Raw genomic sequence first — 24,122 nt, 5'->3', positions numbered from 1 at the left:
CTTTATTACGTTGAGGTATATTCTCTCTGTACCACTTTGTTGGGAGTTTTTGATCATATATAAGGTTGAATTTTGTCAAACATTTTTCTGCATCTATTGAGCTGATCATAATTTTTATCCTTCATTTTATTAATGTGGTATATCATACTGATTGATTTACAGGTATTAAACTATCCTTCAGTTCAGTTCAGTCACTCAGTTGTGTTCGACTCCTTGCAACCCCACGAACCGTAGCATGCCAGGCCTCCCTGTCCATCACCAACTCCCGGAGCCCACCCAAACCCATGTCCATTGAGTCGGTGATGCCATCCAACCATCTCATTCTCTGTCGTCCCCTTTTCCTCCCACGTTCAATCTTTCCCAGCATCAGGGTCTTTTCAAATGAGTCAGCTCTTCACATCAGGTGGCCAAAGTATTGGAGTTTCAGCTTCAACATCAGTCCTTCAAATGAACACCCAGGACTGATCTCCTTTAGGATGGACTGGTTGGATCTTGACTATCATTACATCCATGAAATAAGTCCCACTTTATTTTGGTGTATGATTCTTTTGATGTATTGTTTGCTAATTGAATTCTGTTTGTTAATATTTTGTTGAGGATTTTTCATCTATGTTCATTAGGAATACTGGTCTGTTATTTTCTTTTCTGGTGGCATCCTGTCCTGGGTTTGGTATCAAGATAATGCTGTCCTCCTAAAATGAGTTTGTTTCTTCCTCTTCCATTTTTTTTGGAAGATTTTGAAGAGAATTTGGTATTAGCTTTCTTTTAAATGTCTGGTAGAATTCACCAGTGAAACCATCTGGTCCTAGCCTTTTATTGTTCGGAAATTTTTGATTACCAATTCAGTCTCCTTACTGGTTAATTGGTGCATTCAGATTTTCTATTTTTTTATGCTTCAGTCTTGGCAGGTTATACATTTCTAGGAATTTATCCATTTCTCCTAGGCTGTCCAATTTGTTGATGTATAATTGTTCATAGTAGTGTCTTATGAGCCTTTGTATTTATGGAGTACAGTTATAATTTATTCTCTTTCATTTCTGATTACTTCAGCAAACAAGCAAGGAGAATCTCTCTCCCTACGGAAGGCTCAGTTCCTTTTTAAAGGGCTTTTTCCAGATGAAGTCAGGCCCATCCAAGATAATATCTCTTTTGGTTATTCAAAATCAATTTTTATGAGACCTTAATTACATCTGAAAAATTTATTCACCTTTGTGATATTCTATTGGTTAACTCTGGGATATAGTGGAGGACAGAGCTGCCTGGCATGCTGCAGTCCATGTGTTCACAAAAAGTTGGACATGACGTAGTGACTGAACAATAACAACATTGGCTGGAAGGAAGTCATGAGTTTTGTCCACACTCAAGGGGAAATGATTACACAGGGTGTGAATGCAAAGGTGTAGAGATCTTCAGTTCAGTTCAGTCGGTCAGTCGTGTCCAACTCTTTGCAACCCAATGAATGGCAGCACAAAGGCCTCCCTGTCCATCACCAATTCCAGAAGTTCACTCAGACTCATGTCCATCGAGTCAGTGATGCCATCCAGCCATCTCATCTTCTGTCATCCCCTTCTCCTCCTGCCCGCAACCCCTCCCATCATCAGAGTCTTTTCCAATGAGTCAATTCTTCACATGAGGTGGCCAAAGTACTGGAGTTTCAGCTTTAGCATCATTCCTTCCAAAGAAATCCCAGGGCTCAACTCCTTCAGAATGGACTGGTTGGATCTCCTTGCAGTCCAAGGGACTCTCAAGAGTCTTCTCCAACACCACAGATCAAAAGCATCAATTCTTTGGTGCTCAGCTTTCTTCACAGTCCAACTCTCACATCCATACATGAGCACTGGAAAAGCCATAGCCTTGACTAGACGGACCTATGTTGGCAAAGTAATGTCTCTGCTTTTGAATATGCTATCTAGGTTGATCATAACTTTTCTTCCAAGAAGTAAGTATCTTTTAATTTCATGGCTGCAGTCACCATCTGCAGTGATTTTGGAGCCCAAAAAAATAAAGTCTGACACTGTTTCCACTGTTTCCCCATCTATTTCCCATGAAGTGATGGGACCAGATGCCATGATCTTCGTTTTCTGAATGTTGAGTTTTAAGCCAACTTTTCCACTCTCCTCTTTCACTTTCATCAAGAACCTTTTTAGTTCCTCTTCACTTTCTGCCATAAGGGTGGTGTTATCTGGATTTCTGAGCTTACTGATATTTCTTCCGGCAATCTTGATTCCAGCTTGTGCTTCCTCCAGCCCAGCGTTTCTCATGATATATTCTGCATATAAGTTAAATAAGCAGGGTGACAATATACAGCCTTGACGTACTCCTTTTCCTATTTGGAACCAGTCTGTTGTTCCAAGTTCAGTTCTAACTGTTGTTTCCTGACCTGCATACAAATTTCTCAAGAGGTGGGTCAGGTGGTTTGGTATTTCCATCTCTTTCAGAATTTTCCAAAGATCATCTTAGATTCTTTTTTATTATACACCTATTCTAAGAAGTTATTTCTTAAGTTTTTCCAGGTTTTCCTACTTAACACCTCAGTAAACTACTCTGAAAATTGGAGGACAACAAGAATTATAAGGTTATGGTTCATTCATATTCTATCTTAATGGTAGTATAGGATATATAGACAGAAACTGCTCAGTGATCTACGTTTGTGCTATTACTACTCTGACAAATACTACTAATACTACTATTGATACTATGATTACTATTAGCTAACGCTCATCAAGGTATTAATGCTAGTATATAGTCAGCATTCCTCAAAGTGTTTTATCATAATTTAATCTTTGTAAAAACATTACCAGATAAGGGCAATTTTTACCAAGCCCATTTCCTATTTCTTTTTTTTTTTTTTCATTTCCTATTTCTGAAACCATTTGGATAGAGAAGTTTAGAATATGTAGTAAGAAGCTGAACGTGCATGTGTGCTTAGTTGTTCAGTTCAGTTCAGTCGCTCAGTCATGTCAGACTCTTTGTGACTCCATGGACTGCAGCACGTCAGGCTTCCCTGTCCATCACCAACTCCTGGAGCTTGCTCAAACTCATGTCCATTGAGTAGATGACGCTTAGTTGTGTCCAACTCTTTGCGAACCCATGGGCTGCTGCATGCCTGGCTCTTCTGTCCATAGGGATTATCCAGGCAAGAAAAGTGGAGTGGGCTGCCATACCCTCCTCCAGGGGATCTACTCAACCCAGAGATCAAATCAGGGTCTCCTCCATTGCAGGAAGAGACAAGATTTTAATTCAGGTAGTGTATCTTCAGAGCCCATTTTTATAAGCACTAAATTAGACTGTTTCTAACAGTACTTAGAAACTCCAGCTTTCCTCTTTAACTGCTCCTTTCTCAAGTTTATACTGTTTTTCAAAAGTTTTATTTTCCTTGTTCAATTGCTGCTCAATTGCTTCATTTTAAAATGTTGACTATTTTAGGTTTTTTTCCTTTTTGTTTTTTGGAATTTTTTCTGTGATATAGCTTTACTCCACTTTTTTTCTAGAAGACTATTCAGTCTGTATATATAAATAAGCCCATCATGGAGGGTAAAATATATAAATCCTTCAGTACTTACTGGTAAGTAGCTGCCCTACACCAAATATCCCTCCTACCATCCAGTTTGTCTCAATGCTCAGCTGAAGAATCATTGGACCTCTCCACAAACCTACAACTAGAAGATTAACATCTGGTAAATTAGGGATCTTCAAATCTTCTCTTCTAATTGGTCAGTGCCTGGTACCACAAGGATTGATAAATATTCTAAGTATCATCCTACTATAAATTTAACCCACACCTTTTCCCCTTTACAATGTCTTTGTGCTTCTGTTTTACTTAACTTGAATCTTCTTTCTTTTGTACCTATTCTGACTGCCACTTTAAGTTCTACATTATGAGTCAGATCAAGCATCACCTATTCTGTGAAATTTTCCTACATTCCACAAGGAAGATTTATGTTCTCTTGTTTTATATTTCTTTTATTTTTAGTATATAATCTCATGATTGTAATGATCTCATAATGGGAATCTGTATATATGACTCCTTCCTGATTAGAGGCAGTGTCATTTCCTCTGGGCATCTCTAGTGCTTAGGAAAGTGTGTGAATAAATAAAAAACGATGTACTTGTTGATTGAAACAATGAATGATTGGTTAGATTAACCAGTAGGTAGAATGGCTAAAGAGCTTATAAACATGTGGTTGAGGATATATGGGGGAAGATTCAAATACAATAAAACTGTCTAATTGGAGTTTTAGAGAGGCAAGCCTAGAATATGAGCAAGAAAGAAAATTGACCAATTGGTGAGTTCATGTTCAATTATTTGTCATTAGCCAAGACAATTAAGAATGAACTATTATGAAAATGATTCATTTTTATTTGCTTATAGAAGACAAAGAAAGCTAATGAACTCTACTATACCAACCTCATTTCTTATTATAGAATTTTAAATATTGATAGATTTGTAATTTGCTGAGCATCTATTTTATAATTGAGCACTATGTGTTAAGTAAATTATAATACATAATTTGTTATAATTGAGACTCTATTTGTAATTGACTGAGCACCAATGTACTATATATTCTGTGCTAAGGACAGAATCAAGTTATAGAAATAAATATTAACCACCCCACATTAATTTCTAATTATTTATAAAAACTCCTTGTTAACTTTTTTGTCTCCTCCACTGTAGCAGAGATTTCTTAAAGATGGGCAAATTAATATAGGTCTGGAACACACTCATTGCTAAATAAATACTGAATGAATAGATTAAGCGTTAGGGTTTACTAATGATATTTTAAAAAAAAAACCAACCAAACCTCACTATCAATTCATCAGTCTGCCTTTGCTTTGCAGAACACATTTACATTTATCCAATCATTTAGCCTCCTCAACTGATTTGAATTACAGTTATTATCATCATTTTGGAGACGAGAAAACTGACTAACACACTTATTCCAAGTAACAAGCAAGTAAGCAGGAGTAACTGGACGTAAGCCCAGATTCTTCAAAAAACACGAGGAGCATTTTTTTTTTTTTTAATCACACTCTGTGGCCTTCATGAGGGTTTGGCTCGCAATAAAAAACTGAATAACAGGGATACAACAGGTGGAAAGGTATAACTGGAAGCGCTTGTTCTGGAAGAGAATAACTGAAAGAAAAGATGTGTTTGCGCCATTCCCTCCTGACTTACACAGTTTAAAGTATATTTTCCGAGTTTTTAATATAAACGATAAAGTAACATGCTACAGTCTTTTTCGAAAACCTTGCCCTAGCTTTTTTAACTTTCACCCACCTATTTCCTTCCTTCTTTCCTGAGGCTCATAGAGGGCGCTCACAAAGTGCTACCACCGGTTGAGCGATGCGCCACTCAAAAAACACACCTCACTGCAACTAAAGGGCGCAGCGCCACCACCTCAGCCTAGCTTCTCTTTTCCACGGCAGGAGGCGGGGCCAATATTTCTCATTCAAATTAAAACCCTGGAGATTTGCATGGGGAACAGCCAATCCGGGAGCCTATTGGCTGAAAGCACGGCGGGCGTGGCCAATATTACGACCACCAAGCCCCGCCTACAATAATTTGCATAACGGCCCCGGCGCGTGCAGGGGAGAAGCGGGTTTGTTTTTGAATCTGCGGAGGCGGCGGCGGAGGCAGCGGCGGCGCGGCGAGTGGGGAGCGCGAGACTGAGGCGGCAGCGGTGGGGACGGCTGCGCGGGACGACTCTTTAGGACGGAACTTGGTTCCTCCAGCCTCATCTCCCGCCCCGAAAGGTATATGTGAGTCCCAGGGGCGGTTATAACCACATTTTGTTAAATTACTATTGTATTTCTTAAGAGTCAAGACCGCATTATGGCGGCTGCGGGAGTTGTGTTTGCGCTTGCGCGGTTGCGGAGCTGCGGGCGGGCGCTGCATGGGAGCACGTGATCTTGCGGGGTCGGGCTCTAGCTGCAGTTGTGCAGCTGGCGGGGCGGTGGCTGCGCAAGCGCAATATTCATTTTCAAGATCTAATGTTCTTGGACGCCATTCGGGTTCTAGATTTAATTTTTTTCTTTCTTGAGGGGTTTCGTTTTGTTACGCGGGAATTCCTGTATTTTTCAAGGAAAACGTTTCTTTTATGCTGTATTCCTGTAGCGACTTAAGAGTTTTTTGTGTGTGTGTGTGTTTCTCCTATTCTCTGAGAAGCTGTGGACTTAATTTTGTGTAAAAATGATTGTCCATTTGTGGTTCTCGATTTTAATTTCACTTTAAGTGTATTGCTGGATTCAAGTTTTTATTTAGGGAGCTAAAGATCAGCACCTAGTGGTGTTCTCACGGGAAGTGCAATTATTTGAACTGCATATTTGCAAATACATTTTTAACCCTATCCTTACCAGTTTCATTATGGAATGTTTTCAAAATAGAAACAGTTTGAGGTTTAGAAATATGAGAGGGAGGGGACATTGGAAGAATCTATATAATGTTGTTTTAAAAAGAAATCTCAATCTCCTTAAGTATTTATATTTTTTAAAATAATTTGATCTTCAGTCGGTGGAGTTTTAATCAGTGGTGTGCCTCTAACCTTGCTTGCATTTGAGTTTTACATTTTTTCTATTTCTGATTGCATGTCTATTACTGCTTCAGTTAGATTATATTTTTTACTTTGACTTTTAAAATTGTAATGATATGTAAAATATAACTCTTAAACTCGGTAAATTTTCCTGATAAAGAATTCTACAAAGAACTCCCAACTACCCTGAGGCCTGAGGAGATTGTGAATCATCAATAAATCAGTTGATTAAAAAAACAGCCTGCTATATATAAATGTGTGTAAGATAGTTTGTGTTTGGTTTTTTAAGTTGTCTGTTCCTGGTTTTAGTTTCTTAAAGTACTTACAAGTATCCTGATTATTTTAGTTTAAAATGGTAGTGTCACTATATTTAAATCTTAGGTAAGCCTCTGGGAGAAGTTTTATACGATTTAATATAATTCTACCATTGTGCAAATTATTTCTTACTTGTAAATGGTTGTCATAAATGTCATCTTTGGCTTGTATATACAACAACTGTTTTCTTGGTTGGTTATGTAACTCTGAAATTAGTCACCTGTCAAATGAAGAAGTGGCTGTCGCTTTATAATCTTGGTTGGTTTAGGGACTTTGTTGCCTACAGGTACTGTTAATAAGAATTAAATAGATGTAGTTGAAAGGAATACTTTTGGTTGATGGGTTTTTAAAAAATGACATCACACAGGGGATAGAATGCAATGATAGGAATAATTCTTTTTTTCTGGACAGAGTATTTGTTGTTGTGATATAATTTTTGAACCTCCTAAGTCTTTTACACAGAAATATATTTAGAGGGCAGTTGTGTGATTTTTCCCCTTTTATGCTTCCAGGTTGATTACCCAGCACACCCCTTCCATCTCCAGGTATAATTTCAAATATTTAAGAGTTGAAACATATTTTTTTCTGTGTCTGTGTACACATACATAGTTAGGTTAAGAAAAGAACTTCTGTCATAGGGCATGTTTCATTCTGCACTTCCAGAAAAGTGAAATATTTTGTTTTATATATTTAAGTTTATGTTTTCATTTGCATATACAAATGATTGCCTCAGGTTAATGTTGAAGCTTATAAGAGGCACTTGACAACACTGAAGAACATAACGAACTATGTAAATACGTATTGGTAGGACAGTTTTGCTGTTAAACGTTTGTTAGAAAGGCAAGTATAGTTCTATAAACTTAAAACTAAGAATAATGTACTGTCTGAACATCTAGTATTTTTTGTTCATTAGTACTCTGTGAATAACAGGCATGATGTGGAATTTAAGTTACTATTAAGATTGAATGAATACTGAATGAATTCTGTTACTAGGAGTCAAAAAAAATCCTTTTAGATTTGTACATTTTAAACAAAAAATTCAGGAAAAAAAGATTTGAATACTTAAGCCAAAGCCATTAAAGTTTGTGTTTTCTTTAAATTGTGATTTGAATATTGATATTTAAAACTTTTTACTTGTTTTAGCACGTTTAGAAGGTGTCGAAAATTAATTAGAAATAAACACACTAAATGTTTTTGTGACTTTCCTATTTATTGATTGATCAGTTAGTTTATGTTTTGGATCATAATTTCATTTCTGCCTCTTAACCTGAGCATATACATACACACACAATGTCGTATTGTGGCTATTTACTTCCCTGGTGGCTCAGCGGAAAAGAATCCACCTGCAATGCAGCAGATGTATAGGAGACATGGGTTTGATCCCTGAGTCGGGAAGATCCTGTGGAGGAGGAAACGGCAACACATTCCAGTATTCTTGCCAGGGAAATTTGATGGACAGAGGAGCCTGGAGCATGCACACACACACAACCTAGTGTTATATTGTGGATATTTATCCATTTCATTGTTCTTTAGAAGTATGTTTTTCAAAAATGATTGCATAATATTCATTTTGTGAAAATATCCTAAATTATCAAATGTTCTTGAAATATGTTTTTGAACAGCCACATAATCAGTGTTTTTAATAAGAATGTACTGTGATTTTCCTTATTGAACATTTTGTTCATTTTGCATCTCTATTATAAATAAAGCTACAGTGAACATCTTGTACGTGAATCACAATCTATATCTTATTTCTTTGAAATTACTGTTTCAAAGGGCTTTTAAAGTAATTTACAAAATAGATAAAAACTTAGTTTTTTTGAAAAGCATTTCCCATGCCACCATGATTTTGGTGGTTGAGAAATAGTAGCTTTTTAACTTTTTTTCCTGGTAACTAGTGAAATTGAACTTTTAAATGTTTAATATATATGCAACTTTCTCATTTTTCTTGACTTTGCTGTTTGAGGATATTTTGTGTATCTTTTTTTGTGGTAAATGTTAATATTTTTCTTATTTGTTTGCAACAGTTGTTTGTGAGTATGAAAACTGCTTTTCATATTTTTTGCAGGGTTTTTTTTTTTTCAGTTAAATTTTTAAAAACAATTGCTATGGGCTTCCAGGTGGAACAGTGGTAAAGAATCCACTTGCCAATGCAGGAGACACAAGGGATATGGGTTCGATTCCTGGGTTGGGAAGATCCCTTGGAGTAGCAGTGGCAACCCACTCCAGTATTTCTTGCCTAGAACATTACATGGGTGGAAGAACCTGGCTGTCTACAATCTATTGGTTTGCAGATTTGGACGTGGTTTTACCCACTTAGAATTGTTATGTTTTAATGTAGTGATGTGCACTGCTTTTTCATTTATTATTTTTCCAGGACTTCTCTGCATAAAAAATATTACCTGTTATAAGATGAACTAAATGATTATTCTGTTTATTTTTTCCAGGTGTTTTAATTATCTTAAAAAATACATTTGCATCTACATAGAGTTTATTTTGACATTGGGTAAAGATGGGTTGCTAGTTTCAATCTTTTCCAAATACCTAATTTTCTTTGAATTTTGTGTTGGTGATTCATTTCTTATTGCTTTAAGATGCTTCTTTGACCATAACTTACTAGGTTTGAGATGTCAGTTCTGCTTCATTTACTAGGGCTATTTAATTAGGCCCATTGACCTTTGGGGGATCTATAGATAGGTTTGAAAACTTGCATGGGTTCCATGATATACACAGTTTTATGTGAGTGAACATAATTTGCAAGTTTTTATGGGGAAAGAGTTACAGTTTTATCAGCTTCTCACAGGAATATTTTATGTAAAATTTAAAAGCAGGTTAACAACACTGTAACAGGGCCTTGTTTATGTAGCAGTACTACTTTATCTGCTGTAGTGCTATAGACTATATAAATATATGAAGGGAAAACACATAGCATTCCTTTTCATAATTTTCTAAGTGAGTTTTCCCCGCCTTTGTAATAAATTTGGCAAAGTTTTAAAACAGCCAAATATTTGAAGTTTTGTTTAGAGTTGCATGAAACCTAAGTTAGGATAATTTACATCTTTATACAGTTTTGTTTTTAATTCACGAATATGCATTTCCTGTAGATCCCACAAAAATGTACTGTGTAGGAACTCTAGGAAAAATTGTGGTACTTGTTATTTTTTATTAAGGTGTTACTTTACTGGTTTCCTCTAATGGTATATTGTTAATAGGGATGATAAGGTAGAGGATGTAGGATTTCATTTTCATTTTTAATCTGCTTTAGGATATAACATCATGGTAATAGTGCAAGTATAAAGTTAGAAGTAAGAGAAATAGCTTGCTGAGGTAAAGTGTTCTATAATATTTAAAAACAATTTTTCTTCTTTGTTTAACATAGACCTTTTTTTTTAAATGGGAAAATTTTGAAACGTTATCTGATTCGTTTTTTGGTCAGTATGGAGCCTAGTAAATAATATGTAATAAAGATTAAAATTTTTTCTTTTTAATCTCTTTGGTAACATTCACTATTTCTCTCATAAGGATGTTTCCCTAATTATTAGCATAAATTAATTCTCTATTAAATCTATTCTTTCTGCTGATTGCAGTGAAAAATATCTTGATTAATAGTGTATTTCAGTTGTAATTCTACTTTTAAAAATATTTTTATAAAAAGTACAGGAAAGAATATAAAATAATTGCCAAAATATTTATGTTGAATATAGTGAAACTTGAAAATTCGTGTCATGTGTGTAAAGGAGAAATCAAGGAAATAAAGATAAAAATCAAATGGTAAAATATCGGCTTTATAAAAATGAATCTAGGACAAGTTAGAAATTGTGTTACGATACTAAATTACTTTTCTTCAGTATTTTCTTTTTAATGGGAAATTTTGTCTGGGTATTTTTCAAGCAAATCCACTTATAGAAGTTTGCATATTTTTACTTTTTTGTGTATGACCTTTGCCCTTGAGCATTTTTCCTAGTTCTCTATTGTGATTCTTATGTTTCCAGACTATAATATATAAGTTGCAGTAAATTAAAGCGTCTGCCTACAATGCAGGAGACGCAGGAGACATGGATTTGATCCCTGGGTCAAGAAGATCCCCTGGAGAAGGCACTGGTAACCCATGCCAGTATTCTGGCCTGAAAAATCTCATGGACAGAGCAGCCTGATGGGCTACAGGCCAAGAGGTCACAAAGAGTTGGGTACAACTGAGCAACTAAGCACACAGCACAGTAGTAAATTAGGGAGAGGAGAGAAATGCTACTAGAAAAATGCATATGGATAGGGTCAGGAAGCGATGGCTGGCATCTTGATTGTGAATTGGGGTTAGGTATCAAGTGTGAGAACAAAAATTTGCAAAGTTAGTTTTGAGGTTATTTCGCTTGGGAATTGTTACTCCTAGAGACAAATCAGTATTTATAGAATGTTCATTATGGTAACTGAGGATCTTATTAACAATTCTGAATTATAGAGGATATCTAATGATTTTAAATTTGTTCAAGAAGGCAAAGAGGTTTAGATGTGATTTGGCTTAAAAAAAACTTCTATTACTTTGTTTTTAAGTTTTGAGATATAGGGAAATTCATATATTATCATACCTAGTTGTTCAAAGGAGTCACATGCAGAAAGAAGTTTGAGAGTAAAGATCTTACTTTCGAGTTCCTAACAGCTGTGAGGCATTATAGGGAAAAATTGGGTGATGTTTTAACAGTAAATTATAAGTATCATTGAGTAGTTCTGGGGAGTATTGTCCTTCTTAGTTTCTTATAGTACGCAGAAGTTGCCTATCCATTAGTGGACCTTCTCTTTTCAAATTCTTGCCCATTTGATCTTGTTATGTTCTTTGGAGATTGCAAGACTAGAAATTACTTCTCAGTATTCTTTCTCAGACTGTCATGCAGTGTAGGGAGTAACTCAGTGGTCTTTTCTGTCGTTATAGTTTTTTTTCAAAACAGAAAAGTGAATTCCAGAGTTAAACTATGTTTATATATGCTTCAAGTTGTATGCTGAAATCCATTTTGTATTGGAGACAGTATGAGTGCTGGGCAGCATTTTCAGTGTTTTTAAGTGCTGCAAAATGAGAAAACCAGGGTATTAGTATTGATTTATAATGGAATGTTTCCAGGTTTGAATTTTGATCTTTGGGTTTTTTAATCTTTAAGAGAATGACTAGGACATCTCGTTGGTCCCCCTCCTAAAAAATGTGGCTGGCCTAAGGGTACAGTTGATTGTGTCTGCTTGACAGTCTTTATATAATAATTGGACTTATATAAACACAAATGTCTGGGAAATGAAGATGATCTATTAACTTTACTGTCAGAAATACTTTATTTGCATCTGCAATTTTTCATTGTTCAGAATATTATTAAAAAGTTTTGTGTTATTTTGTATCAGATAACTATGAATAACTGGCTTTATCCCTTTTGGTTTGAGAGGGAGGGAGAGCCCCTTTCTATGATGATGATGTGAGGTAGTTGTGTCATCCTTTCTCCCTCTCTTTGTTGTTTGTGTAACCCTATGCTACTTTGTGAAACATTGTTTTGGTAGGTACCCAGGAATTATGTGTATGGCACTTTTACATTCTAATAGAGAGCTTGGAGAAGGCAGTGGCACCCCACTCCAGTACTCTTGCTTGGAAAATCCCATGGACGGAGGAGTCTGTTAGGCTGCAGTCCATGGGGTCGCTAAGAGTCGGACATGACTGAGCAACTTCACTTTCACTTTTCACTTTCATGCATTGGAGAAGGAAATGGCAACCCACTCCAGCGTTGTTGCCTGGAGAATCCCAGGGACGGGGGAGCCTGGTGGGCTGCCGTCTATGGGGTCTCACAGAGTCGGACACAACTGAAGTGACTTAGCATAGCATAGAGAGCTTGAATTGGATGTAAAAATGGAGGTTCTTGGAACTAAAAGAGCTGTGAAAGAATCTCTCCTTGAGTCAGTAATTGTCAAAGATGATGTCTTCCATTTTGTAGAAGCGTAAACTTAGATGTTAGGAAAAGATTCTGCTCTTTTGAGGACCAGGGACAAAAGAAAAAGAGATTGGTGAAACAATAATGAATGACTTTACTGCGTCAGCTCTTTCTCAGTTAAGACTTTTCAGCTTAGGTGTGTACCTGCCCTGTTACCTTTATTATATTAAATGTCTCAAGAAAAGAAATAAATGGGGAAACGAATGGAAAAGAGGCTGTTTTTTAACTTCCTTTGTTTTCTTTTGGGGCTTCCCTGGTGGCTCACAGGTTAAAGTGTCTGCCTGCAATGCAGGAGACCTGGGTTCTATCCCTGGGTCGGGAAGATCCCTTGGAGAACGAAATGGCAACCCACTCCAGTATTCTTGGCTGGAGAATCCCATGGACGGAGGAGCCTGGTGGGCTACAGTCCACAGGGTCAAAAAGAGTCAGACACGACTGATCGACTTCACTTTCACTTTCACTTTTGTTTTCTTTTAGGTAGTAAATGTCAGGAACTGTTGGAGTACAGTAAAGGCTAAACTTTTTGAGAAACTTAGTTTTAAGGATAATGAATGTTTATTTTTCTTATAAAGTAATACAGAGGAAAACTCTTCAGATGTGTAAGTGGCTTTGGCTTAATATTTGTGGTTTTCCTATGTCGAACATGGTTTCTAGGTTGAACATGGATGATTTCACCAGCCAGGGACAGGGGAGAAAGAATAATGGGAGTGCACAATCATTCTTTTGAGAGCCTCATATGGATGTGGCATATATCGGTTTGATGCATGTTTTATGGATCTGTATGTAATTATTGGAACATACATAGCTGGGAGAGGAAGGCTGGGAAATGGAGTATCTGGCTGGACAACCATTCATTCAGCTAAAGTTAGAAAGTTTTATGAAAGAAGGAAAGAAATGGATATTAGAGAACGTAGCATTTTCTGCTACTAAAGGAAGCTGGAGAAGTGGTCTCTAATTGATAATTTGATACTGAAAACTGACTCTCTGTTTTAAGACTTAAATCCAATTATAACTGTCTATAGCTTCCTTTGATGAGCTTCCCTGATTGTTCAGTGGGTAAAGAATCTACCTGTAATGCAGGAGACACAAGAGACATGGGTTTGATCCATGGGTTGGGAAGATCCCCTGGAGGAGGGCCTGGTAACCCACTCCAGTATTCTTGCCAAGAGAATCCCATGGACTGAGGAGGCTGGTGGACTGCAGTCCAAAGCTTCACAGAGAGTCAGATGTGCCTGACTGAGTAAACACACATGCATACACATACACATCTTCCTTTGAAATGAAATTTTGAGAGCTTTACAGTCATGATTCCTGACTGAGATTCTAGTTACTATGAATATCTTATTAGGTAGAATTCTTTCTCTTTCTACTTGCCTCTGAAAACATTAAATCATGATGACTTTTGCAAGAACTCAATGTAATATCTTTGAATCTTGCCAGTTAACTTACTTTAAAAGGATGAAAGACTGTAGGTAAACTCTGACTGTTTGAACTGCTTCTTGTAGTTTCAAAGTTGAGTTTATGTTTGAATTTTCCAGATACTATTTTTCTTCCTTTATAACTATATAAGTAAACTGTACTTTTTTCAAGATAGAAAATGTCATTTTTGAGGGCTTTGTAATATACACAGGTGAAAAAAAATGTGGCCATAAATTCTTTGCCTTCAGGTAAAACTTAACTGGTAAGTAATAAGTAGGTAAAAGTAGTTGTCTACAGATGATAAATATAACACAATAGATATTTGTGTGAGGCACAAAAAATGGGACTCTGTTAGATGGAGGTCAAGAAAACCTTAGAAAAATTGTATTTTAAAGGAAGAATTAGAAGGATATTCTTAGTAAAGGGTATTCAAAATCCCAGAGGTGGGAAAGTAGTATGTTTAGGAGAATATACTCATAATGTGCCTAATAAAGGATATTGTTATCCTGAGCTAGCAGTCTCTAATTTCTCTTTTTACTTTGTTCTACTTTGTATCTCTTTTAAAGGCTTTTATTCCTTTCAACTTTTATGTTTATAATTACTTGTGTAGAACTTTATAAGCATCCTGCAGTGAGGAATTTTATCTTATTGATGTATTTGACAAGTATCACATTGTAAAGACAAGCCCTTTTAATTAGGTATAAGACTGCTATTAAAATTATAAAGTTGCTTTCCACAATACCTACCTTATTATTCAGTAAATATTTGCTTATTGAAAGAACAGAACCCCTTTGTTTTAGGTGCCAAATAAAAAGGAGGGGGGTGGTGGTGAAGAAGGTGTTTTAACTCCTTTCATTTAACTCATGATAATCCACAGATGTCAGAACTTTTCAGAGAATAATTAACCATGAAGTTTCAAACCCACTGGATAAATTGTCAAAAGATTTGACAGACACTTTGCATCTGCAAAATTATAAATAGTTAAATAACTTTTGGAAAAAAAATCTTGAGTTTCATTCATTAAGAAATAGAAAAAAAATTAAGAAAACACTTTTGCTTAACTATTAGTAAGTTCTTAAAATATAAATCTGAAGGACAGATGCAAATTAATAAGGGTTTGATGAAAAGGTGGAATGACTTAATTTTGTGTCGTTTGTGTGATTGTCTTCTTCCCCGTAAAACTTAAGTGATATAATAGTGGGAAGATTAAAAATATGCAAGCAAATTAAGAAGAAGAAAAAGAAGAAAAGGCAAAGAATTTTCCTAAAGCCATTTAGTAATACAGTGAAATGGAACATATAGTAATTTTGTCTTGGAGCCTGGCCAACTAGTGTCTCGGAACAGTATTTCTTACACAAAATGATGATACCACCTACCTGGTAGGCTTATTTTGAGGATTAAATGAGGTTAGTTATATAAAATGCTTAGCACTTGTTCCTGACATACTTTTCAGATTTGACTTCAATCAGTTGATGAATCTTTTAGTAAGACATGAATATTTACTAAGAGGCAACCATGAGCAGCTGTAGAGAGCCCGTGGAAACAGTATCAGACTTTATTTTTTGGGGCTCCAAAATCACTGCAGATGGTGATTGCAGCCATGAAATTAAAAGATGCTTACTCCTTGGAAGGAAAGTTATGACCAACCTGGATAGCATATTCAAAAGCAAGACATTACTTTGCCAACAAAGGTCTGTCTAGTCAAGGCTCTGGTTTTTCCAGTGGACATGTATGGATGTGAGAGTTGGACTATGAAGAAAGCTGAGTGTGGAAGAATTGATGCTTTTGAACTGTGGTGTTGGAGAAGACTCTTGAGAGTCCCTTGGACTGCAAGGAGATCAGTCCTGGATGTTCTTTGGAAGGACTGATGCTAAAGCTGAAACTCCAATACTTTGGCCACCTCATGTGAAGAGTTGACTCATTGGAAAAAACTCTGATACTGGGAGAGATTGGGGGCAGGAGGAAAAGGGGATGACAGAGGATGAGATGGCTAGATGGCATCCACCGACTCGATGGACAATGAGTTTGAATGAACTCCAGGAGTTGGTGATGGACAGGGAGGCCTGGCGTGCTGCAGTTCATGGGGTCGAAAAGAGTTGGACACGACTGAGTGACTGAACTGAACTGAAGTACAAGGAGGTATATAGAAAATGACAGTATTCTTGATTACTGGAGTTAGAACTTTAGGTGTTTAAGAAATAACTTAAAAGAGTAAGTTTGATAATACCACTCCCTAGTAGGAAAAATATGCATTCAGAAAAGTAGTTTATTTGCAAAGGTTTGTAAGAGAGTCCAGATTTAGGATTTATTCATTAAATTAAAACAAAAACAAAAAACAGAAAATACCACTAGAATATTTAAAGAATAAAAATCTTTCAGGGATATTGAATTCACCAGCCTCATGATGAAAAAGCAGCCATTTTCTCACATTAGTTACGTATCTTCAAGGTTTATCATAATTCTTCAGACTGTCGTCATTGTCAAAGTTAGAAATGAAGTCATTTATTTGGGGGGCTAGGTCCATACAGAATTATCCTGTTTTCTTTTTGTAATTTTAGGGTGCAGTGTGATCCCTCACTGCTTATTTACCTTGCTGGACATGCTAACTTAAAATTGAGGCAAAACGAAGTGTCAGTTTTCTTCCATAACCTTTCCTGTGACCAGGTTTCTACCCCATAAGGCATAGACTTGACCATATAAGTTTGTTTAATGATTTTCCAATTATTTTATTTTGATGTTTTATTTGACTGCTTTATTGATCTAACACAGTACTGTTAAGTATAGAAGGGCTTCCTTTTATCTGCTTAACAAAACTATATATGTTTGATGTGAATTAACTTGTCTAGTAGTTTTATAAAGTATAATAATTTACTTATTTATCTGCTTGATTACAAGATTAGGAGCTAAGAGCCATCTAATTTATTTCAGTGAGTTTTCACCTGGTGTACTTAAAGCTGTACTGTGTCATGGTTCTTTAAGATTCCCACATTTTTCCTTGTCTGTCAACAAGTGATATTCTTTATTCCTCTGAGCTGGGAATCTGTTAAGTTATGAAAAAGATACTATAATGATTTCCTGTGAAGACTTAAACAAGGCATCATTTCTATGCTTGAGGTGCAGTCCTTGTTCCCTGTCATAACTAATTAAAAGAGATTTGTTTTTAAATATCACCTGTCTCTGTGGTCATGGTTACAAATTTGATTTATCCAGTTTTATCCTGGAAGGAAGGAAAACAAATTCTTATTGAGACTATGTATGTGAGTTCATAAAAAGTAGAGAGACTCAGTTATGCTACTTTATACAAGATTTAATCATTCTTCTAAGTTTTTAAACAAGGCCAATCAGTATATTTAGTATTTTTCTATAGAATTGTGCTTAAAATAACCTGATGGTTTATTAACTTACAACCTATATTAAGATCTTTCATAGAATATTTTTTTCTCCTGAATTCTGAGGGTATTGGATCAAGAGACTATTTAAATAATCATTTGTACAAAATATATCTTAAATTAAGAGTTAAAGGTAGATTAAGAAGATAGTGCTTTTCTTATATGACCATTAAAAATAAAATGTTAACTGCAATTAGTTAACTACAATGTAAACTAAATTAAACTTTAGTCCTAGGTAATTCTTACTCTCCGTTCTAGGGTTAAGTAATTTACTTAAAGTTTTCTACATTGAACTAAGAGAATTGTGGAAGTCTTGACTCACTTTCTTGATATAGTTATGACAGAAGTTGATCATGAAGGTAACTTTATACTAGGATGTGTGTATCCATGAATCTCATCTGTATAATAGTTGAGATGTAGTCCAGTCTGACTCTGGGCAACCCTACAGACTGTAGCCTGCTAGGCTCCTCTGTGCATGGGATTCTCCAGGCAAGAATACTGAAGTGTATCACCATTCCCTTTTCCAGGGGATCTTGCCCATCCAGGGACCAAACCCACTTCTCTTGTGTCTCCTGCATTGGCAGGTGGGTTCTTTACCACTAGCGTCACCTGGGAAGCCTGATAGTACAATTGGTACAGTTCTTTACTAAGGACTTTTTATGTTTGTTAAGAAGACACCCGCCTTCCCCTACCCATCCAGCTTCAGTGGCAGGAAGGATCATGATTCATTTTTGTTTCTTAATTCTCGTTGCTCTGGGCTACCTACTCACTTTCTACATCTGGTACACTACTTTCATCCTTAAAATTTTATTCACTGTTGTGGGGATTTCTCTCACCCCTCTTTTGTGTAGGTCTTTTGTTTTCTGTGTGCTATATCTTTTTATTGACTTACTCTGTTATTAGGAGGAGTGGACCACATTCTCTAGTAGCTTTTTGAGAAAGCGTATATGGGAAATAAGTTTTTTGAGACCATGTGTGTCTGAAAATTGTCATTTTATATTTTTATGCTTGATTGATAGTTTGGCTAGGTATACAAGGCTAGGTTGGAAATCATTTTACTTTAGAATTCTAAAGGCACTCTATTCTCTTCTTGCTTATGTTACCACTGAGAAATTTGAGGCCATTCTTATTTTTGATTTTTTTCTCTCAATGGAAGCATGTAGAATCTGTTATTACTTTCCAGGTTTTCTGAAATTTCACTTTAATTCCTTGATATTGATCTATTTATTATTGTTTCCTGGAATTCATCAGTCCCTTTCAGTTTAGCAGCTGTTGTCTTTCAACCTTGGAATTTTTCTTAAATGATTTTACTGGTGATATCTCCTGCTATTCTATCATTCCAAGGTGAATTTTCGGGTAGATACTCACATTTTTTTTCTCTTCTGTTTACAACTTTGTCTTTTTGCTCAGGTAGATTTTTTATCATGAGGTCCTTCTGTTGAAGGACCTTCTTTTTCTTTTTTCTTTTTGTCATGTTCTTAATTTCTCTTGTTTATTCTTTGCCTGTAGTATTCTATTCTTGACACATGAATGCAGCATCTTTTAATATATGTGGATATTAATTTATTTTTGAAGTGTTCTCCCTGTGTAGTCTGTTGCTATGTGTTTTATTTTTTGTCTTCCATATTAGACTTTTCTTAGTTGTCTTTCTCTTTCTTGCCTGACTGTATAATATATTGTGGCAGAGTAAAAAGTTGATTAGAATATCTAAATTTGTCAGTTTTAGACTTCATTATGGGCTGGTCTGGGTGGGCTGTTTTTGGAGAGTTCCCAAGACCTAAGGTCTTGTATCCTGTGCTTGTTATGTACCCTTAGAAAGTAGTCTTTCATTTTCATACATGGAGATTAAGGATATTGCCAGCATTCTGAAAGATAAATGAAGGAAGAGGACTGGATTGTCTTCGGTGAGCACTCAGTCCCTCTCTTTTTCATATGCTACTCTCAGTTTTTAAAAAAAGTTTTTATTTTATGTTGGAGTACAGCTGATTAACAATGGTGTGATAGTTTCAGGTGGACAGCAAAGGGACTCAACCATATATATACATGTATTCATTCTCCCACAAATTCCACTCCCATCCAGGCTGCCACATAACACTGGCTGTGCTGTGCTGTGCTTAAGCTCAGTCATGCCTGACTCTTTGTGACCCTGTGTACTGTCACCTGCCAGGCTCCTCTGTCCATGGGGATTCTCTAGGCAAGAATACTAGAGTGGATTGCCATGCCCTCCTCCAGGGGATTTTCCCAACCCAAGGATTGAGCCTAGGTCTCCTGCATTGCAGACAGATTCTTTACCATCTGAGCCACCAGAGAAGCCCAAGAATACCAGAGTGAGTAGCCTGTCTCTTCTCCAGAGGATCTTCCTGACCCAGGAATCGAACTGGGGTCTCCTGCTTTGCAGGCAGATTCTTTACTAGTTGAGTTACTACACTCCTTTTAAACTGTGGGTGTTGTTTTCAGATCTTTGCTAGGATTGGGGAGAGCAGGCATTCAGTAGAATGTGGTAAGGACATCTAGAGATTTCACTGTTTCACAAACAGCTTTCACTAATATTCTCTTTTTTAGTCATGCCATCCTACTATTTGCTCCGTTGACCTCAATTTCCAAAGTGCTTAGTTCTTCTGGTTTCTATGTCTTTTGAAGTTTCTGCCATGTAAATCAAATTGGTTCCTAACTTATCCCCTATGCAACTTAGAATGTAGTGTTTTGGGACTGGCTTAGTTAGTTACCAGTGATTCTGCTTATTTTCCAGTTCCCAGAAATCTTTGTAGCTATTGTCCCTCTTACTTTTCTCTTTGTTCTTGAGGATTCATGCCTTCAAAAAATACCTCCAGTGTAGGTTAGTGGGATTTGAGTGAGTGAAGTTAGGTGTTTTCAGTTTACCATCTTAATAACCTTCTAATGTTACTTTTAATGTTGATAGTAACCTGTGTAATTAAAATGTATTAACAAAATTAATAAAAATGTATTTTATACTTAATACAGTGAAGCCATTTGTTTAGGTTCCATGGAAGTTTCAACATTCTACATATGCAAAGTTTTCTAATAGTGTGATATGTGATATATTAAAACTATAGTAGTTGACTAAAGTTAATTCTCTTATAGTTCTTTTTCATTACTACTTGTGTGACCCTTGGCAAATGATTATATTCTCTAGTCATAAAATGTTTGAGATTATAGTACCATTATTTTACATGGTCATAGTAAGAATGAAATGAGAGTGCTAGTTTTACTTAGGAAAAGGGTAAAACATTGAGTAGTCATGGAGATGTTTACCTTACATTAGAAATGCCTTCCAGATGTGTTTGCTTTTACAAATTAACATTAATTGGGTTTATTAAGACTCTACCTAAAACAAGTTGATTATAATCTGACATTATATAATCAAGCTGTACTCTTTCTTAGTAGTATTGAAAATTTTTAAAGTAGATAATATGGTTATATTTGTAATTTTCTATAGTTTTTTTTCAGAATTCAGCTATTCTAAGAATGTGTTCTCTCTCTCCTGTATAGTGCCTATTAAACACTTTAAAAACTGAAAAATGCTCTACAAAAGATATTTTTTCCACCTTGGGTTTTGAAGTGCAGAGTTTTTTAAGTTGACAGTTAAAAACTTAGCTGACATATTCTTCCTAGAGAATAAGAGTTGAGATCCTAAAAATGAAGGTTCTTAAAGATGTAGAATTTTCAGAGATTTTTGTGGAAGAAATGAAAACACAGGGAATTACCCTGGATATGTTCAAGTGCCTCCTGGTTTATAGTCTATGGGAACTTGAGTAGAATTTGTATCCTGCTGTTGTGTGTAAAGTTGTGTAAGTCTTTTAATTATGTTGAATTGGTTCATAGTGCTTGTCAGGTCTACTATATCCTACTTTTCTGTCTGTTCTATTAATTTTTGAGAGTTTGATATTGAAACTCCAGCTAAAAATCTTCATTTACTTAAGATAATTGTAATATATAGTGGAACTATATATAACTTATGTTCTGTATGTTCCAAGTCTCTTGTAAATGTTTTATAGTACTTTCATAATTTAAAAGACAAGAAAAGAGAAAGACAAGTACCGTAAGATAGCACTTATATATGGGCTTTGAAGTTTGACACAGATGAGCATATCTACAAAACAGAAGCATACTCATAGACGTTGAGAACAGACTTGTAGTTGCCAAAGGAGTAGGGTGGGGTTGGGGAGGGATTGGGAGTTTGGGGTTAGTAGATGCAGACTGCGTGTTATATAGGGGAATGGATAAACAACAAGGTCCTACTGTGTAGCACAGGAAACTGTATTCAGTATCCTGTGACAAACCATAATGGAAGAGAATATGAAAAGTTATATATGTGTATGACAGTCACTTTGCTGTACAGTAGAAATTAACACAATGCTGTCAATCAACTATACTTCAATAAAATGCATTTTTAAAAAATTAAAAAACACAAGGAATTAATTCCAACTCACCAAATATTGAGCAAATAAATACTGTGTTTCACACTATGGAAGTGAGTGGAAAATGAATTAGGTTGTGATTTCTGTCCTATAAGGACTCATATGTAAAGATGTCAATGACAAAAGATGCTGAGTATGTTGGTGGTATGTATAAAAGATCTTGAGAGAGCAAGTACACCTGGTTTGGGGTTTGTGCACAATAAGGGGAAAGGAGAGCAAAAAAAGGATTGTCAGTGATAAGATAATTTAGGTTGAATTACGAATAGGATTTATTGAGTAAACCAGCATAGTTTTTTGGGATAAGGAGTGAAACTGGCAATGACACCAGTTCTCTGAGTAGCAGCCTAACCATTATTCTAAGTTGTTTATGTGTTGCATAGAAACAGAACCAATGTGGGAAGGGATGGACAAAGCTCAAGTAGGCTTAGGCTGAGTGTAGCCTAGACTATATTTTAGCTATTAGCACTTTCATGAAGTTATTTAATCTCTGAGCCTGTTTCCTCAATCACGAATCAGAGAAAAAGCTACTTTGTAGGGTTAGTGTGAGAATTACTTTAAACAATGTATATAAAACATGAAATCTTGATTTATGTTAATGTACTTTTCTACTCCTTTGTCTTCTAAAGCCCCTTGCATGTAGACAATCGATATATTAATTGATTTGACTCAAAGTGTCTTGGGATAATAGAATATAAATAAGTGAAAGTGAAGTTGCTCAGTCGTGTCCGACTCTCTGCGACCCATGGACTGTAGCCCACCAAGCTCCTCTGTCCATGGGATTCTCCAGGCAAGAATACTGGAGTGGGTTGCCATCGGTAGTAAATTGGTTGTAGTGGCTGGAGGAGGATTGGTATAAGGAGGGAACTTAGATTATGTTTCTTATTTTGAAATCTGAATTGGGTGAAAAGGTGGCTCTTATAGCCAATAAGAGCTATTGGGAAGATCCCCTACAGGAGGGCATGGCAACCTGCTCCAGTGTTCTTACCTGGAGAATCCCCATGGACAGAGGAGTCTGGCGGGCTGCATACAGTCCCTGGGGTCGCAAAGAGTGGGACACAAGGAAGCGACTAAGCACAAATAGCCAATAGCCAGCAGCTTAGCTTGCCCTGGAAAGCTTAGATTGAGAAAAAAGTATTTAGTATTTACATTGGAAAGGTATTTGGCAAGACATAGGAGGTTTAAGGAGTGCGGGGGAGCACCCTGTACTTGAAGGTATGTTACACAGTGTAAATCTTTGTAGAACAAGCTTCCAAAAGAATCTGCTGCTTGAATATCAACTGCTGTTCATCAGGCAGCTCAAAATGTTTTGGTTGTTTGTTTCGCCATTAACCTTAGCCACATTCTGGTGCTACAGTAATGTCTGTCCTGTTAGAATCTTTCCCGGTTTACCAATTTCTTGCTTTTAACAAATAGATCTGAGCTACCCTCAGAGAATCCATTATATTTTTGAAGAATTAATGTGGCTTGGATCAAGTATTAATATCAACTTTTCTTCCCCTAATGCAGGACTTAAGAAGTTTACATTGTCTGACTAATCTCATGAAGGATAAATAAGGACTTTTAAAAAGCAGAATTTTTTTTTAACCTTTATTATGGACAATTTCAAATGTATAGAGAAATAGAATGAAATAATGAGCTCCATGTGCCCATCACTCAGCTTACACAATCATTAGTTTTGGGGGCCAATCTTCTTTTGGCTAATCCCTACCACACCCTTAGCAAGTTTTCATAAATACTTACCTTTAGTGGTGGATAGAGACAAGAGAGCACAAGGCAGCTAAATTTAGGAAGGTAAACCAAGTAAGAGAAAAGGAAAAGATGGATTTCCTAGCTGATGTGAGTTATCAAGCAAACAGGTTCTTTCTATGCTTTTGTCCTTTTTCTTTTAATGGTTGGTTAATGCTAAAAACTAATTCTTGTTGTTAATACACCCACTTTTTTCCCTTGAGGGTGTCTACATTCTTTATTTTTATTTGCTTTTCACCCATGTCAAAATGTTGAGAGGTCTGTGCCAGGGCATGAAATTAAATTTGCCCTGGGACCAACCACTCACCTGGAGATGTCTTTGTGACC

At 36.2% G+C, this 24,122-nt stretch overlaps 1 protein-coding gene across 9 annotated transcripts in view; it reads left to right on the top strand.

The window, feature by feature from the left end:
* The first annotated feature begins 5,610 nt into the window (after positions 1-5,610).
* The window catches only part of ATF7IP (activating transcription factor 7 interacting protein), a 115,076-nt gene continuing 96,564 nt past the window's right edge, over positions 5,611-24,122 (top strand). For 6 of the 9 annotated variants that reach the window (XR_015164229.1, XR_015164226.1, XR_015164233.1 and 3 more), the window contains exon 1: positions 5,611-5,754. The gene's annotated coding sequence lies outside the window, so the exon portion shown is untranslated. Of the gene's footprint in view, positions 5,755-7,357; positions 7,391-24,122 lie in introns of all 9 variants that reach the window. The other 3 variants (XR_015164230.1, XM_086401933.1, XM_086401928.1) reach the window with 1 other exon arrangement.

This window comes from Bos grunniens, chromosome 5 (assembly GCF_055505025.1).
Source record: "Bos grunniens cultivar Pamir isolate PY7600 chromosome 5, Bosgru_T2T1.0, whole genome shotgun sequence".
Classification (NCBI taxonomy): domain Eukaryota; kingdom Metazoa; phylum Chordata; class Mammalia; order Artiodactyla; family Bovidae; genus Bos; species Bos grunniens.
Note: the sequence above shows the minus strand (reverse complement) of the source record. Positions and strands in the feature narration are given on the sequence as shown.